We start from the raw sequence: 19,012 nt of genomic DNA, 5'->3' as shown, positions 1-19,012 counted from the left end.
GGAAGTGCAGTAACAAACGGATGCAGAACATTGTCTACATAGATGCTAATGTTCTGTGTCAAACTCCCAATCGCTGACACGATGGGTCTTCCCTTAAGGGGGTTACACCCCTTATGTATTTTTGGCAGATTATAAAAACAGGCCATCACCGGATGTGGCGGAACTAAGAAATCCATCTTTGCTCTATTTACAAGATGCGCAGTATGGGCTTGTTTCACAATTGCTACAAGGCTCTTCTTGTACTCATCAAGTGGATTAGTCCTTAAAACCTCATAACATAAAGAGTCCAGTAAGATGTTATCACACCATGGTTAGATATTGTGATCTATCCAAAATCACAATATTTCCTCAATTATCTGAAGGTTTGATGATGATATGTTCGTCCATTTCCAGGGTCAGAAGTCCCTTGAGTTCACATCTATCAAGATTCGGTACCTGTCCCTCAAGATTCCATAGTTCCTGAGTAACTACCTCCAGGAAAATATCGAGGGGTGAGGGATCGCTTACTGGGGGGGGGGGTTTGGGTAGAGGGTAATTTGAGATTAGTATAGGGTCCTTCTCCCTCATATCTCTGTCCCTCTTTCCATAGATCTGCCAATAGATGTATATCTGGCATATCCTCCAGGGAGACCCCTAATTCAGCGCATTGTAGTAGATCATGGTTATGAAAAATAAAAATCCATTTCAATTTGAGGATAAACAAATTGATATCCTTCAGCCATTCAAAGCTTTTAAATGTATGTGAAGGTACAAATGATAGACCTTTCTGGAGCAGGGATGCCTCTCCCTCCCTTAGGATCCGTTTGGAGAGATTAATAATCTGTAAGCTGCCTCGTCATTTTTAGAGTGGCACATGGTTATTGATTTGGCCTGCCTCGTAGAAGATAGTCTGAAACTGGTGGGGTACTGCCTAAAAAAAAACCTCTTCTGCCTCTAGTATTGCCTCTGCCCTTGTTGGTTTTTCCTTGTGCTCTATTCGTCTGTGTACTTGGGGTAAGTCTGTCCTTATTGGAGTCAACTTCACTGTCCCCTGCTGATGAGGAATGTTCAGTGTCTGACTCAAGGGTCTTAGCCTTATTACCCCCAAAATCAAAAATCCTCCCTTCTTTAAAATCACGAGTGTCCCTAAAAAAATTGTGAATGTTTCTTAACCTTTATAAAAGTGGTACATTTTTGAACCGCTAGCGGTAATGTATTTTCTTTCCTGCCAAAATCTGGGTTGCTGCTGAATTTTTTAACGTTTTTAATACTTTCTTTCAGTTCCTTGTCAATTTTAGATAGGACAGTTTTTTCTTCCTCCAACAGCAATCTCATTAAGCGCAGGGAAGAATTGATGGATTGGGAGCAAAAATCATCAATTCTTCCCTGCGCTTAATGAGATTGCTGCTGGAGGAAGAAAAAACTGTCCTATCTAAAACTGATAAGCAACTAAAAGAAAGTATTGAAAACGTAAAAAAATTCAGCAGCAACCCAGATTTTGGCAGGAAAGAAAATACATTAAAAAATTTACCACTTTTATAAAGGATAAGAAACATTCACAATTTATTAGGGACACTCGTTATTTTAAAGAAGGGAGTATTTTTGATTTTGTGGGTAATAAGACCAAGACCCTTGAGACACTGAACATTCCTCATCAGAAGGGGACAGTGAAGTTGACTCCAATAAGGGACAGTGAAGTTGACTCCAATAAGGACAGACCTATCCCAAGTACACAGATGAATAGAGCACGAGGAAAAACCAACAAGGGCAGAGGCAATACTAGAGGCAGAAGAGGTTTTTTTTTAGGCCGTACCCCACCAGTTTCGGACTATCTTCTATGGGACAGGCCGAATCAATAACCATGTGCCACTCTAAAATTGATGGGGCAGTTTACAGATTATTAATCTCTCCAAACGGATCCTTAGGGAGGGAGAGGTGTCCCTGCTCCAGAAAGGTCTATCATTTGTACCTTCACATAAATTTAAAAGCTTTGAATGGGTGAAGGATGTCAATTTGTTTATCCACAAATTGAAATTGATTTTTTTTCCCCATAAACATGATCTACGACAATGCGCTGAATTAGGGGTCTCCCTGGATGATATGTCAGATATACATCTATTGGCAGATCTATGGAAAGAGGGACAGAGATGTAAAGGAGAAGGACCCTATACTAATCTCAAATTACCCTCCACCCAAACTCCCCCAGTAAGCGATCCCTCACCCCTAGATATTTTCCTGGAGGTAGTTACTCAGGAACTAAGGAATCTTGAGGGACGGATACCGACTCTTGATAGATGTGAATTTGAGGGCCTTCTGACCCTGGAAAAGGATGAACATATCATCATCATACCTTCAGATAAAGTAGGAAATGAATAAGAACGTTGTCGTTTGAAACGCGTAGACTGACAAGGGCATCACTGGTTATTAATCATCCTGTACCTCTGTACCTGATACATCACATGACCAAATAAAGGAACCTACGACTTCATCAATTTTGAGTGCTGGATTTCCTTCCTTTCAACCCCAAAGCAAGAAATATTGTGATTTTAGATAGATCACAATATATAACCATGTGTGATAACATCTTACTGGACGCTTTATGTTATGAGGTTTTACGGACTAATCCACTTGATGAGTATAAGAAGAGCCTTGTAGTAGTTGTGAAACAAGCAGTCTGTCAAAAATACATAAGGGGTGTAACCCCCTTGAGGGCAGACCCATCGTGCGATTGGGAGTTTGACACAGAACATTAGCATCTATGTAGACAATGTTCTGCGTCTGTTTGTTACTGCACTTCCATCCTATGTACGTGACACAATGGATGTCCTCAACAATTTTAAATGATGTTATCTGTGAAGAGGACATGCTTTTGACCAGCCTGGATGTGGAAGCACTCTACAGCTGTATCCCACATACCAAGGGATTAGAAACAAGAAGCTATTTCTTGAGCCAGAGAGGAGTACATTGTACTAAACATAATGAGTTCGTCCTTACATTACTTGAATTTATCCTACAACACAATATCTTCCTTTTTAATAGGAAGATTTTCTGCCAGCTCAGGGGGGTGGCAATGGGCAGTCCCTGTGCCCCGACCTTTGCCAACATCTACCTGGGATGGTTGGAAAAAGAAATTGTGTTTGGTGAACAGTTCAAGGTTTGGTCATCATGTATCCACCTTTGGTTGTGATACATTGATAATATTTAGATATTGTGGAAGGGAGACATGTCACATTTTGATTCTTTTGTGCAACAACTGAACATCAATGACATGGGACTATACCTCCGCAATTGATTGTGACTCCATAAATTTCCTTGATTTGAACATTATTAGGGGAAATGATGGACACCTCATCAGACGGCTATATAGAAAACCAACAGTCATGAATAACCTGTTACAATGGCAAAGCTGGCACCGAAGGACCCTATGTAAGGGCATCCCCAAGGGACAATATTTGAGAATTAGATGCAACTGCTCACACAGCATGGACTTTAAAAATGCATCCGATGATCTTAGATTGAAATTTAGATCTAGAGGATATCCGGATGTGGTCCTGAATGAGGCCTACCATCATGCCCGATGTTGCGACAGGAGAATTCTATTAGTCCCGAAAATGAAGTACCATAAAAGTAAAGTCATTAGAATCATTGGTACTTTTGATACTGGACACCAAGAGGTGAGAAAAATTCTCAACCGACACTGGAACATCTTGAAGATGGATCCAGATATTGGAAACGCAGTTTGGGACTCGCCTTCAATAACATTTCGGAGAGGTCAGAATTTAAAGGACAGGCTGGTCCATACTTTTTTGACACCCACTCGACCTCACACATGGTTAGCTACCGATATCAAAGGGAATTTTAGATGCCGTGGGTGTATTGCATGTAATTCGATGAAAGTCAGCAAGACATTCACTAGTACTGTCACCACAAGAACTTTTGAAATCAGAGCCTTCATAAACTGTAGGTCCATAGGAGTGATTTATCTTATAACGTGCTCCTGTGGGCTCCAATATGTTGGCAAGACTATCCGGGAATTCAGACGGCGTATTGGCGAACATTTGGGGGATATTCGCAATAAGAGGGATACCCCAATAGCCAGACACGTGATTGATTCACATGTAGGTGACTTGGGGGTGCTTCAATTTCAAGGAATAGAACTAATTCGTCAACCGCCCAGAGGTGGCGACACAGACAACAGACTTTTGAGAAAGGAACTTGAATTGATCTTTCACCTGCGCACGGAAAAACCAAGGGGTCTCAATGAACGATATAGCTGCACTTGCTTTATTTATCCATGAGACCGGTTAATATACTTGTCAGTTTGGCTTATGCCAGGATTTTCTCGTCTATTTCTTAATACATCTTTTGAGGCCCCCACTGGTCCTTCTGGGGACTATATCAGGTTATCATTATCTCCCTGTACATACCCAACTATATATGTATTAGTGGATTTGGGGATTACAATATGTTATTTTGTTGTACTATATCCATAACGCTGTGATCCCCCTTTATTTGGTGACAGTACATGCTGACAGTTACTGATATCCCATACTGACAGACATCTTATCCCTAATTTATGACTATCCTCCTTTATGGCAGTACGATATGCCTAGGTTTTATGTTTGCACTGTTTCTAGTGATATTATAACTCTAGATCTTCCGTTGCTTTAAATGTCCACATTCTTGCTTTAATTTTCCCATTTCTACTGACTTTAATAGGCCGCCTGAGGATCCCTAGGACCTGGGACGTCACAACCCTTTACACGCCCCTCTCCTGTGATTGGCTACACAGGCCAGCTCCCTTGCTCGGTTACCCAGCATATCTCTATTTATAGAGCAGGAGCGGGCGGGCGCGCAAGGCCATATCAGCGCCAATGCTGCTGCACGTTTCATGTGCAGCGGTCTCCGCTTGTTCCCTATTTTAGGCAACCATTTATGGAACTAGTACCCGCTTACCCCTTGCTCCTGAAGAAGTGGCCGCTACAGGGTTAACAAAAACGCGTTGAGCAGGGCTTGTTCCTATTAAGTAGCCTCATACAAGCGGCAGCAGGGGCTCTCCAGAATCTGGCCTGGTGTTAGTAACATAGACACCCCCGGGCAGCTCTGGGGAATTAACCCCTTCTGTAAAGTGGGATAGCTGGACTGGAGCCTCTACTAAAATAAAAAGAGACTTGGTCCTTTGCTGTCACGATTTGGGGACCTACCGCAGTTATATGATTTTCTACTGTGTTCATCCATAAACAGTGTCCATCAATTCTGCGGTGTGAGTCTGGGATACAGTTGAGTATATACTGTTCCCCTGACTCTTGGTCCTATCTGCCTATCTCTGAAACACAAGAGAGGGATTAGCTGAATTTTAATCTAGTATCTGTAATAAAGTGTTGTTATTTAATTTCAACCGCTCTTAGGCAGTGAATTTATATCCCTAACTAACCTAAACTACACCCTGCCCTGAAAAATATAGGCTTTGCTATTCTCTAACTCTAGCCCTAATCCCTAACCTAAAATATCAAGCATCTATCTATATTATAGATTACAGCAACCTACCTATCTCTATGACCTATACTAAAGCCGGCACTGCACCCTGTCTGCTACACTATGCCCTAACACTAACTATATATTTCAGCTAACTAAAATAAACTATCTCTAATTCTCTAGACCCTATAAGCTATAAAACGATGCTATTCCCTACCTAATACTAACTAGAAAGATTGATACAAAACAACCAATACAATAGGGCGCTCACCGGAGCAATGCTTATACCGATATTCCACTCAATAGCTTCAATAAGGAAATATATAAAACAACGGCCAGCTGCTATATAAAAATACAATAACTATTTAATACAACATATACAATTATAAAAGACATAAAATCAACTCATTAATGTTGGAAATATATATAACACAATCCCTCTATTCCTCACTGGTGCGGAGCTCATGCACTGATAGTGAGAGTAATCAATGTCCCGTATGCCTTTAGATATAAGTTTTTCCGTGTGATTTTTGTATATCTAATCGACTCTGGAGTGTTCCGTGAGTGGACAGTTTTTGTATATAGCAATTAATTTTGCTTTGTTTAAAAAACTTTATATCCAAATAAGCAGATGGCTGCTCTTACTGACCCATACGTGTGGGCTGAAGCTTCATGTCATGTCTCGCTGGTCGGGTTTAGTTGGTAGTGTCACGCTAGGTGAATTCGGTTAGTCTTCTTAGCGTAAGTGCCGGCACTATAGTTAGCTTTGCTATGGTTTCCTGCGCATGTCTCTTTGCAATATGGAGATGCCGAGTTTGCCTCGTGGTGTTGCGATATTGTGTAATCGTGTCCATTCTTGGATACTTCAGTTCATATATTTTTAAGGAGAATATTCGTATGGAATAAACAGGAACAAGTAACCAGATGTGTTTTGAAACTATTAATAGTTTCTTCCTCAGTGGTATATTCAAAATGAGGGACAGGATCAGTGCTTTTATACCCTTGATCCTTACAAAAAAAAGTGGGCCAGACTTTGTAATCTTGGCATTTATATCAAAGTATGGGACTGGATGCTATTTGCAACATATTACAAAATACGTATTATTCAAACATGAATATCTACAGTACACATACAGTATATGAAAAATATATATAATAATCCACTTGTAATAATAATAAATAAAAAAAATAAAAAATAATGAAAAACATTAAAAAAAATATTTAAACATACATTACTATTTCCCTATTGCATGCTGAGTGGTGACATACAAGCGAGAGAACTGTGGGGGACAACCAGAGCATGCCCGGAACAGAAAATGGCCCAGGCATGGTGTGGACGTCCACCACAGGTCCCCTATAGGAAGCCGAAGATCTCCATTTTAGAGTTCTGTCCCCAAGGTGCCAGCGACCCGAACTCATATATCATCTTTGACTCACGTCTGGATATCCTTGCCGTAAAATCACCTCCCCTACAATCCTTTTTTACTGATTGGAGTGCAAAATATTTTAATCCTGTTGGGTTACTATTGTGGAACAATTTGAAATGGTTTGACATCGAGTGTTTGATACACCCTTTTTTTATATGATTAATATGTTCTGACAATCAGATTTATTATTATTATTTTTTAAATATAATTTTTATTCTAAGTTTTTCATAAAAGACAGACTAAAATATGTTTCACGCCAATTCTCACTACTAACTATTTTCCTTATTAATGCCCAATCCTCCAAAAGCTGATCTGGAATGTTCAGATCAGGGAAAACCTTGTGCCATTGTTTAAATAGAGAGGCATCACCCAGTTTAGAGTCCAAATCTCTCATAGATCCATAAACAGAGGTTAAGTCTTTTCTAGTCTCGCTAGAGACCGTGAAGAATTCTTTCGTCAGGTTTCTCGTCCTAGATTTCACAAAAGACATTAGTTGTTGGTATGCAAGGAAGTGGTTTGCAGGTAGTTGGTACAGTGATTGCACCTCCTGAAAATTGCAAAACCTCCCCTCCTCCTGGTTCCACAGATGTTTAACTTCTGATATATTTTTGGCTTTCCATTGAAGGAATTGCGAATTAAACGATGTGGCCCCAAATTCTGGGTGATTCCAAACGGACATCTTTTTGGAAATCAAGAAAGGGAGACTAAACAACCCCCTTACTGCCTTCCAAGCGGCTATTGTGTCTCGTAATAGAATACTCAGTTTTATTTTTGGGGATAGGGACGCACATTTGGTATGTAATATAGCATTTAAATTCCAAGGTTTGGCCATTTCCTTCTCTGCATGTGTGACAGAGTAGTGAGATGTGTTATTTAGCCAATCTATACCATGCCTCATTAAACTCGCCAGGGTATACCTTCAGACATCTGGAAAGCCCACCCCTCCTCTGTTCTTTTGTCTTGAAAGTGTCCATAGTGATATTCTACACCTTTTAGATTGCCAGATATAAGAGCGAAAGGTTTTCTGTAGTAGTTGGACATCTTTATGCTTCAGGAGTAATGTCTGCATAGGGTAGAGGAGCTTACTGAAACTCATCATCTTCAATAGGTAGCATCGCCCTAGAAACGAGATGGGTATATTCATCCATTAGTTAAGTTCTGCAATTATTTTTTTTAAATAGAGGGGATAGTTTAATGTATATAGTGTAATTTAAATCGAGGGGGTTGTTTAATGTATATAGTGTATCTGGAGTTTTCCCTATCTTAATTCCCAGATATTTGATAAATGTGGATGCTATGGTAACTGGTAAGTTCCGTAGTGCTGTCGTTTTGACATTATGTGATGGGCGTAAATCTAATAATTCACATTTGGACATATTAGCCTGACAGGTGTCCGAAGTGTGATAAGAGGTCAAATAGAATCGGAACATCTGACTGTGGTTGCGACAAGAACAATAATAGAATTAGTAAGACTCTTGTACTCCACTTGGATTTCAATATAATGCTTTATTTTGTGCGGTTCCAGTCAAAAACGTTTTTCTGCTAAACAGACTTCTTCAGTACAACTGGAAAGGCATATAAAGTGTCACAATAAGTGTGCAATAATCACACAGCACATAGTATATCGGTATACAATTTGAACAGAAGAAGAAAATAATATCGATTTAACATATTGAAAGAGCGCAGTCTGTCATCTGGGGACCCTGGTGGATCCTTGTCATCGGAGGTGCCTTCAGCAGCGTGGAGGATGTAGGAGGTGGACTAGTTTTCCAATGGATTGCCAATGGATCAGGTTGGGCGATCAGACATCATGATACATTATAGGCAATACATTATGTGTAGAGGGTAGGCGGAATTTAGGAGTGAATAGGAGAGATTACAACATAAGGTACATCCTGTCAGGGGCTAAAATAATAGGTATAATATATGTGGGGTCTTCTGGTACTAGATAACATATTGTGCCCCTTGTGGTATGGCTTAGATGCTGGGTAGGTACCTGGGTGAATGGGTAAGCTGCTTGTCAGAAAACATCGTCAGGTATAGTGTAAAATCAGGCTTAATACAAAGTGCCGTTCATGAATGGCATCTAAGCCATACCACAAGGGGCACAATATGTTATCTAGTACCAGAAGACCCCTCTGCCTGCCTTGGGCAAAACTTTAATGTACGCCATGTTCATGTCTGGTGGCAACCCCCGTCCTTGTAATAGTTGATTGTATAGGGCAGTAAGAACCTTGGCAGTTTGTGGGGTCAAAACTTTATAATATTCATTTGTAAACCCATCAGGGCCTGGAGCCTTCCCATTACTTGAGCTTTTAATCACCTTCTGAACTTCGTCCTCCGTAATAGGTTGGTTCAGTTGTTCTAAATCTTCTTTTGATACATGTGGGAAGGAAAGTTTTTCCAGCCATGTTTTCCCCTGTGTGTTTAGATCCTCGGAAGAGGCATATAGGTCTACATAGTATTCCCTCAAGATGTTGACTATTTGTTTTGGGTGGCTGCAAAGATTTCCTTGTGAATTTTTTTAAGTGGAATTGTGCGTGGATGATTTTAAGCCTTTTGCCATAGAAGCCAAAAGTTTCCCTGCTTTATTGCCATATTTAAAATATTTAGCTTCCCTCTTTTTCCCATCTAACTCCTCTTTTTATTAAAAAATTTTTAGCCAATGTTCGTAGTAGATACAAAAGTGCAATTTTTGTTTTATTTAGTAGTAGTTGCTACTGCGAGGTCAGTGATGTTTCGGCACATCCGTGCCTTCATCAGACTGTAGCAAAAAAGGATAAGATAAACATACAGTAAATATATCTGGTATTTACATCAATATCCATGATAGCGACCGTTTTTTTATGCATATGCGTATTTTTGTGGGTTTACAAACGCATCAACTTAAAGATAAAACTCTGGAGGTGGAAATGCTATATCAGCATAACAAAATTCAAAGAAAAGACATATAAAGTTTCTATTGCTGAAGTTCAAGCCTGGAGAGGGCTGTATTGGGGGAGGACAGAGTCAGTAGTAGTTATCCTCTATTAGAAGGTGGGTATATCTGTGACCAGTTAAATTAATAATAATAATAACAGGGTAGCTGTTTGATATAAGTAAACAGTTATAATCTATAAGTCACTAGAGTAGTAGGTTTGAGAAAATATAGTGGTGGTTCAGATTAACTTACCTAGTGCCGCTTAAGGTACCGACGATAACAGGTGTTGACGCAGAATGTTCTCCTCTTAGACGTATAACCGCATGTTTATCTCCATTCTGCGTCCACACCTGTTATCGACGGTACCTCAAGCGGCACTAGGTAAGTTAGTCCTGAGAATCTGGACCACCATGTTCCTTCTTATAACCATTACTGACTATGACTATATTTTCTCAAACCTACTACTCTAGTGACTGTTTACTCTAGAACTGTTTACTTATATCAAACAGCTACTCTGTTATTATTATTATTATTGATTTAACTTGTCACAGATATACCCACCTTCTAATAGAGGATGACTACTACTGACTGTGTCCTCCCCCAATACAGCCCTCTCCAGGCTTGAACTTCAGCAATAGAAACTTTATATGTCTTTTCTTTGAATTTTGTTATGCTGATATAGCATTTCCACCTCCAGAGTTTTATCTTTAAGTTGATGCGTTTGTAAACCCACGAAAATACGTATATGCATAAAAAAACGGTCGCTATCATGGATATTGATGTAAATACCAGATATATTTACTGTATGTTTAGCTTATCCCTTTTTGCTACAGTCTGATGAAGGCACGGATGTACCGAAACGTCACTGACCTCGCCGTAGCAACTACTACTAAATAAAACGAAAATTGCACTTTATACAATTTTGGCTGGAGTTTTTGTATCTACTATTGACAGGGGTGGGAACCCTACTCCAGCAGCAAATCCACTGCGTGCTACAAGGGCTCTGCTTGAAATTTAGCCAATGTTCATAATTAGATTTAGTTTCTTGACATTTAGCTTTAGATGTGGACGAGGACTGCAGTAGATGTTGGCTGTAGGATTCCCTAAGGGCAGTTGATAGTTCTTTTATCTTTGTGGATGTTCATTTTTGTAACCCCTTAACGTAAGACATGATTTTGCATTGCATCACTGCTTTGCTCGCTCTCCATGCTAATTGCGCATCGTCAATGGAGGAGTTCGTATCCCAATATTCCACCCACCAATGAGCCAGCATTTCTGTAAAACCTTCATAAGCAACTAGGTCAGATGGAAATCTCCATAAGATGTCTTCCCCCCTTGGGATAGAGTCTGATATCTCCATAATTATGGGAGAACGATCTGAAATAATCTTTTCAGAATCAATCATTTCCATGGCTAATGTTCTGCGGAGGACAACCTCAGAAACTAGAAAATGACTGAGACGCGACCATGAGTTATGGACTAGTGAAACGTGTGTAAACTCTCTGTCTTCCGGATGGATAGTGCGCCAATTGTCAAACAAGTTTAGATCAGGTTATTCTGCTTAGAATTGTGTCTCAATGTCTAGGTTTTATGTGTTTGTTCGTCATGGCACGACGGTCTTCGTAATGTGACATTACCGTGTTCATGTCTCCTGCGATTATTTGACAAGAAGTTGTATCTTGTAGTATCATTTCGTAAGGTCGTAAAAAATCCTGTGTTATTTTCATTTGGGCCATTGACGTTGAAAATACTCAAGGTGTCATTTGAGAACTTAAGCTGTACGTGAAGAAGTCTACCCTCCTTATCCTTGGAAGTGGATATAACTGCGTATTTCAAGCGTCTATGAAGCAAAAGCAGAACCCCTCCTTTTGAACCATTTGGGGGGGGGGGATCCCAAAACGTGTCCCACCCACAAACACTGCATGCGGATAAAATCTGCCATAGGTAAATTGGTTTCTTGAAGCAACGCTATGTCTACATTTTGGAGCTTAAGGTGCCTCAATACCATAAGCCGTTTGTGGGGAGATTTCAACCCCTTCACATTCCACGTGAATAATTTAGTCATGAATTAGCAGTGAGAAGGATAACTATCAACAAAGCTAACTTAGTGAACCTTCTAGTGTGGCCCTGTATCTGAGATGAATACCCAAATAACTTATCGCCTAGAACCCCCATCAAACTATACGTAAACATTAACATTAGGATCACAGGAATGTCATTTAGACGGGCTTTACTTCTTCCCAGCACAGTTTTGATCTTCTTCGATGGATGTGCTGTGTTGGAAGTTGAACAACGGTACCTTAGAATCAACATCTAAATGTCATTTAGGGACGTAAAATATTGACATCAACATTACCCAGCCGACTTGGACCTCATTTTGGAGGTTCCTTAGATGTGGTTATAGATCTTTGTATGAATCCAAGTCCGTCTGGGGCAGTCTCTCGGGTAAATATAAATGCTGTGGTTCATGTAGCAGCTTTGTTGATCAGACCCTCAGAATCCAGCGTTGTTGTAGTTTCCGCCGAGATGATCTGGTAATCGTTTCATGGTGTAGAACGAAAATGTCTGTTCTTTTGCGAAGCCTGTTCTCGATTCTTGAGAATAATGTGCTGTAAAACACTCCTGGCTTCCTGAGGGTCTTGAAAAGTGTGAATAGTCCCTTCAGGTTCGTAGACTCTCAATGTAGCCGGGTGAATGAGGGTGAATTTGGCTTGTGCTCGATAAAGATCTGAGCAGACGTTGGAAAATTCCTGCCTGCGTTTGGTGACTTCTGCTGAGAAGTCCTTAAATAAAAGAGCTCTGTATCCCTGTATCACCAGAGGAGCCTTTAGTTTCTTATATGCCTGGAGAATAGCAGCTTTTTCTGAGTAATCAAGATACCTGACAATCACCTGTCTAAGTCTCTGTGTTAATGCTGCATGCGGTGGCGCATCATAGCGCTGTTGCTTAGTAGATGCGGGTGTTTAGCCGTTTCTATGGGCTCTCTCCACCTTGCAATGAATCGACAGGTCTAACGCTTGCGGGAGCTCCTTCTCACAGAGGTGTACTAGCTCATGAAGGGAAACAGATTCAGGTATGCCCACTAACCTTAAGTTATTTCTTCGTGAGCTGTTTTCCAAATCGTCTATCATTCAAATCACCATCAAATCGTCCAAATCACCATAATTCGTTTATTCTGCTGAAATCTGGAGAGCTCCACTTGATAACTAGACTGGCTGTCTTCCAGGGAGCTGATTCTCCCCTCCGCAGCTTCTAGTCGGCTGCAGTGGCGTCGCCGGGGGGGGGGGGGGGGCAGAGGGGGCCACGGCCCCCCTACATAACGCTGTGCCCCCCCAACTAAAATGCCCCCCCCAAGTGAGCCGCCGCAGTCGGGCACAGGGAGATGAGTGCTTCCATTGTGCTCATCTCCATAATCATGTGCCTGTGCTGCAGTGGGGCAGGGGAGGGAGAGGCATGTCCCTTCCTCTGATAGGCTGTAGGCACTAGGCCGGCAGCCTATCAGAGGCCAGCGCAGGCAGCGCGATGACGTCATCAAGCCCCCTGAGCCATACAGCGCGGGACACAGGCTGGAAGAGGCCTGCATCGCATCGCTGACATGGAGGTAAATATAAGTGTTTTGTTTTTTTACAATAGTTTTACAGGCACATTGGGGGGCTTATTACTGGCACATGATGGGGGGCTTATTACTAGCACATTGGGAGGGCTTATTACTGGCACATGATGGGGGCTTATTACTGGCACGTGATGGGGGGCTGGGCTCTTATTACTGGCACATTGGGGGGTTCTTGTTACTGGCACGTGATGGTGCTCTTGTTACTGGCACGTTATTGGGGGCACTTATTACTGGCATGTTATTGGGGGCACTTATTACTGGCACATTATTGAGGGCACTTATTACTGGCACATGATGGGGGGCTCTGTACAGTAGCATTTTATACTGGGACACATTATGGTGGGTACTATGGGGAAGGGGGGAGAGGAGTACTATGGAGTCATCTACGGGGGCACTAAGAAGGGGTATTTTATGCTTGCAAATTATGGGGGACACTGAGGCCATCTACTGGGGCACAATATATGGGGCAATTTATTCTGGTACATTATGGGGGTACTAGGAGGAAGGGGGGAGAGGAGCACTATATAGGGGTATTTTATACTGGCACATTATGGGGGACATTCGCTCAACTCGGGGCATTGCAAGGGGGTATTTTTTGCATTGTCACATTATAAGGATAATTATTTCTACTGGGGGGGGGGGGTGCATTATGGTGGGTTTTATTTCTCCCCCATGGTATGACTCCCTAGTAGCAGCACCAGCCTCTCCCTGCTCTGCTATCCCTCTGCCCCTTCTCCAAATCCTTGTTATGAATTCTTTCTCATTAGGATAAAACACATCAGCTCCGCATCAGGAAAATAAGAAAAATTTTTTTTTTTACCAAAAGGTGTGCTGTGTGTTTAGTAGGTTTGGAACTAATGGTGGTCTGTGGATGGCACTATTACTAGGGATCTGTGGATGACAGACACTGTTAGGGGGGATCTGTGGATGACGGACACTGTTATGGGGGGATCTGTGGATGACGGACACTGTTATGGGGGATCTGTGGATGACGGACACTGTTATGGGGGGGGATCTGTGGATGACGGACACTGTTATGGGGGGATCTGTGGATGACGGACACTGTTATGGGGGGAACTGTGGATGACGGACACTGTTATGGGGGGGATCTGTGGATGACGGACACTGTTATGGGGGGGATCTGTGGATGACGGACACTGTTATGGGGGGATCTGTGGATGACGGACACTGTTATGGGGGGATCTGTGATGGACACTGTTATGGGGGGATCTGTGGCTGGCACTGTTACAGGGGGGATCTGTGGATGGCACTGTTATATATGTGTCATCCACAGACCCTCCCAGCCCATAACTGTGCCATCCACAGATCCCCCCTCCAATATACAAATATAAGATGTCTTATTCAATTAATAGTTATTAAACATGCCCCCCAACTCCTAATAGTACCATACATCCTAACCTCTTCAGTACAATGGCGGCCGGCGCGTCACTCACTGACGTCACTTGCCTGCGCCGCCTGCTTCATTCATAAAGTAGGCGGCGCAGGCAGGTGACATCAGGGAGTTACGCTGCCGCCCGCCCGGCCTGCATTGTACTGAAGCGCTTAGGATTTAAGGTAGTATTAGGAATAAAGGGGCATATTAAATAAGACATATCATATTAGTATACCGGCGGGGCGGGGCGGGGCTATAGTACAGTGACTGCACCGCCCTGCCGCTATTGCCGGCCCCCAGCTCCTCCTCCCAGTCCCTCCCCGAGTCCCCACTCGCTTTACATCGCAGCTTGCGATGTAAAACTGCCAGCATTCGCCGTATAAGACGCAGGGGCATTTTCCCCCCATTTTGGGGGGAGAAAAAGTGCGTCTTATACGGCGAAAAATACGGTAATTATAAGTTTTCATGTGAAATATGTTTATGTTATACACATATAGCCTACACTGTGCCACACAATGTACAGTATACCTCTACACTGTGCCACACAATGTACAGCATACCTCTACACTGTGTAGTCTGTTCGATAAGCACCCTTGTTCTTGGCGGCGGACAGAAAATAATCTGGAAGTGCCCCTCCCGAGACCAGGCTCTGGATCTGCCACTGGTCTGGACTGCTCACAGGAGTGTACATTTCTTCTAAACTGTAATCCGTATGCTCTGAACTTCAGAAATCAGCACTCGCTCGGTAACAACTAACAGGCAGTGCCTGTAGGCTGTAGCCTGGCCCTGTTACCGAAGTTAGCTGAGTGGTGTAAGGTTAAGGTACTAGTAGAGATGAGCAGCCGCTTAATCCTGATTTAAAGTTAAAGTTACTGCAGGATATGGATTACAGTTTAGAAATGTCAAATGTACACTCCTGTAAGTGGCGAGGAGGGGGATCTGTGGATGACACTGTTATAGGGAGGGGGATCTGTGGATACCACTGTTATAGGGAGGGGAATCTGTGGATGACACTGTTATGGAGGGGGAAATGGGGATGACACATATAGCATAAGATCCCCTCCATAGCAGTGTCATCCACAGATCCCCCTCCCTATAAAAGTGTCATCCACAGGCAACTAGGACATGTTGAAATCTGAGTGATTTTTTTATTTATTTTGTTAAACCACAGACAGCAGGGCTTTTTTTCCCTGTTGCGGTTTTAGGTATTGGGTAATGTATTGCAGCATTTCTAAGCGTACTTGTGTAAATGAATCGTTGTTATAGCTGCCCCCCCCCCTACTTTTTTCCTGGCCCCCAGTGTGCCCCCAAAATGTGAAAGCTATAGACGCCACTGGTCGGCGGCCATGTTCCATCAACTCCTGGTGAAGCTGGGTTAGCGGTGTCGAAACTATTGTCCCAATGGAATCCTGCAAGTCAGGAAGAATTCTTGCTGCAACCTCATGGGCCCCTGACACTCAGATTTTTTTATGTTCTACTTGTGCGTCCCACATACTGTTTGGAGCAGGGACACTCAAGTAGGGAAATTGCTGCCTCTGTATTATAAGTTAGTGTTTCTCTAATTTCACACTTGAATGTGTTTATCTTGGATTTTACCATCTGTCTTTCTATCAAATTTAGTTTATCTACAGTTTTTTGCACAGGCCACACCTGTAGAAGCCTTTCAATTTATCCCATGGAGCAGTTATAGATCTATTTTTGTAGACTCAAAATGGTGGCTCACCTCAGGCAGGGTTCTGGATCAGGTGCTACTAGCCCAGTAAAGAGGAACACCCCTCCTCTGGTAGTGGAAAATGGCTAAAATCAAAATCAGGGCGAGCACTCAGCACTTGGTACCAATTGGTTGTGGATAAAATATTTATTAAATCACAATAATAACGCGTATATTAGAAATGTAAACTAAAAACTACCAATAAAATACATAACAATTCACATATATAAGAAACTGTTACTAAAATCCGAAATCACTGGTATAAATGTGATCAATCTGGGCAGTTAATGACAAAATTGCATATCAATTTCCCATGTGCACTTTGAAATAGTTCATAAATATCGCTCCAGTATTAGTGATGAGCGAATAAATCAGGCCGTGCAAATGTAGCCAATCTGGATAGTTAGTAACAAAAAGTGCGCTTCAATTTTCCATGTGCAACTCAGAACAGTTCACGGATATCACTCCAATGTTAATAATAAGCAGGCGAATCAGGCCGTTCCTGTATAAACACGTACTTTGGTATCTTAGGTAGCGATGGTTTAATCAAGTACCGTGTAGATTTTGCAAGATACAAATGTGATGTTCCTACCTTCCACTCCGATCTTAAGAACGCCTCTATGAGCGTGTTGAATAGTTCAGCGGCAGAAAGCAGCTCCGGCGTCTAGCTTGTAGCTATTGTGATGTTCTCTGATCTCGCGGGATTTCGCGGAGTTTCGGAGGAGGTATACGTCCTGAATGATACACAGGATTCTGTGCTCGGCGTCTTGATAATTCAAATTCTTCTGCTTATATTAATACTTGCATGGCCATGCATAGGTTGCGGAGATTTCTTTCACAGGTGTGTGCCCAGACGCGTTTCGGGAACTCTATCCCTTCGTCAGTGGTACAGCAACACCTGTGTTTCTCCGCTTTTTATGTCCAAAGGTTGCACCAAATCCTGGATAACTGGAATAACTTTCAACTTGGAAGAAAACGCATGCGTTTCTTTATATGTGTTTTTGATGCGGTTTTTTCGCATACATGCGTTTTTCATATTATAGATTCCTTTTAACATTTTCTATACTTTGCAAAAAACCAATTTGAAATTGCAGGTTGCATATACAAGTTATTCTCATTTTTCTGGATAAGTAACATATAATGCTGCAATAATGATATTTATGCTAAAACTTCAGTAATAAAAATACTATATATAGATTCTGTTTCTTCATTTTTTCTTAGTACATATATTAATCTAAACCCATCATTCATTTAAATATCCAATTTTATAACAATTTAAGATAATGAATAAATGAAAATAATGGTATACTATATATGTAAATAACACAAATAAAATTCATAAAATGTAGAATACACTTTAAAAAATATATAAAAAATATATATAAAAGACTTTTGAGCAAGAAAAATATTAAAATATTTTATATTAAGATAAAAATGCACATTCCATTCAGACTATACAGGTATTGAATGTAGATCTCGACTGATAGGGTGTACGACTAGGGGCCCGCAGCCGAGTCCACGACTCAGTGTCGATAAACGGCCTGACTGAGTCGCAAGAGTCGGACTGGGGGCACCCAGTCTACAAGAATCCAAAAATCTCTAATTCAGCATTCAAGCCCATTGGCAACAGAGATCCAAATTGATAGATGTGTTTGGATTCTGTCCTAGACATCTGTTTGATGTAGTTTCCACCACGCCAGTGTCTGTCTACCTTTTCCAGTGCCGTGAATACCAGGCCTGTGGGATCTTTATTATGTATATCTTTGTAATGTTTTGATAGACAATGCTTGTCATATCCCTTTCTAATATTAGCTATATGTTCAGCTAGCCTGGTCTTCAAGGGACGTTTAGTTCTCCCTATATATTGTCTCCTACAGGGGCACTGAATAAGGTAGACGACTCCTGTTGTGTTGCAGGTTAGGCAATCTTTGATCTCCCATGTATATTTGTTTTGTGTTGAGGAGATAATAGTAGTTTTTCTACACATGGGATTAACCTTGCATGCCATGCACTTCCCGCATTTAAAAAAGCCTTTTAAATTCATCCAAGTGCCTAAAATTGTGTTCTCCTTTTTCATTATTTTGTGGTTTTTAATTGATGGGGCTATTTTTAGACCTAAATTAGGCACTTTGGTGAATATTAATGCCGGGTTAGTTGGTAGTAGGTGGCCTATCTTTTTGTCACTTAAAATGTGATGCCAATGGGTTTTAATGATTTTCTGTAGCCGTTTATGGCTATTATTAAATGGAAAAATTATTTTGTTATTAATAACCTCACTGTCTTGTATTACCTCAGTCTTACTTGTTTTATTCGTGAAAAAGGTACTTCTGTCTAATTTCCTAGTTTTTTCCAGAGCTAGATTGATTACTTTTTCGGGGTATTGTCTTTCCATAAATTGATCTTTCATCCTAACCGCTTTTAAATTTAATGATGTTAAAAATGCACATCCAGAAGATAGAGATATGTCGGATATTTTTCGTGAATTAGAAGGACT

The sequence above is a fragment of the Bufo gargarizans genome, chromosome 7 (genome assembly GCF_014858855.1).
Source record: "Bufo gargarizans isolate SCDJY-AF-19 chromosome 7, ASM1485885v1, whole genome shotgun sequence".
NCBI lineage: Eukaryota > Metazoa > Chordata > Amphibia > Anura > Bufonidae > Bufo > Bufo gargarizans.
The sequence above is the reverse complement of the archived record's forward strand: the minus strand, read 5'-3'. Positions refer to the sequence as shown.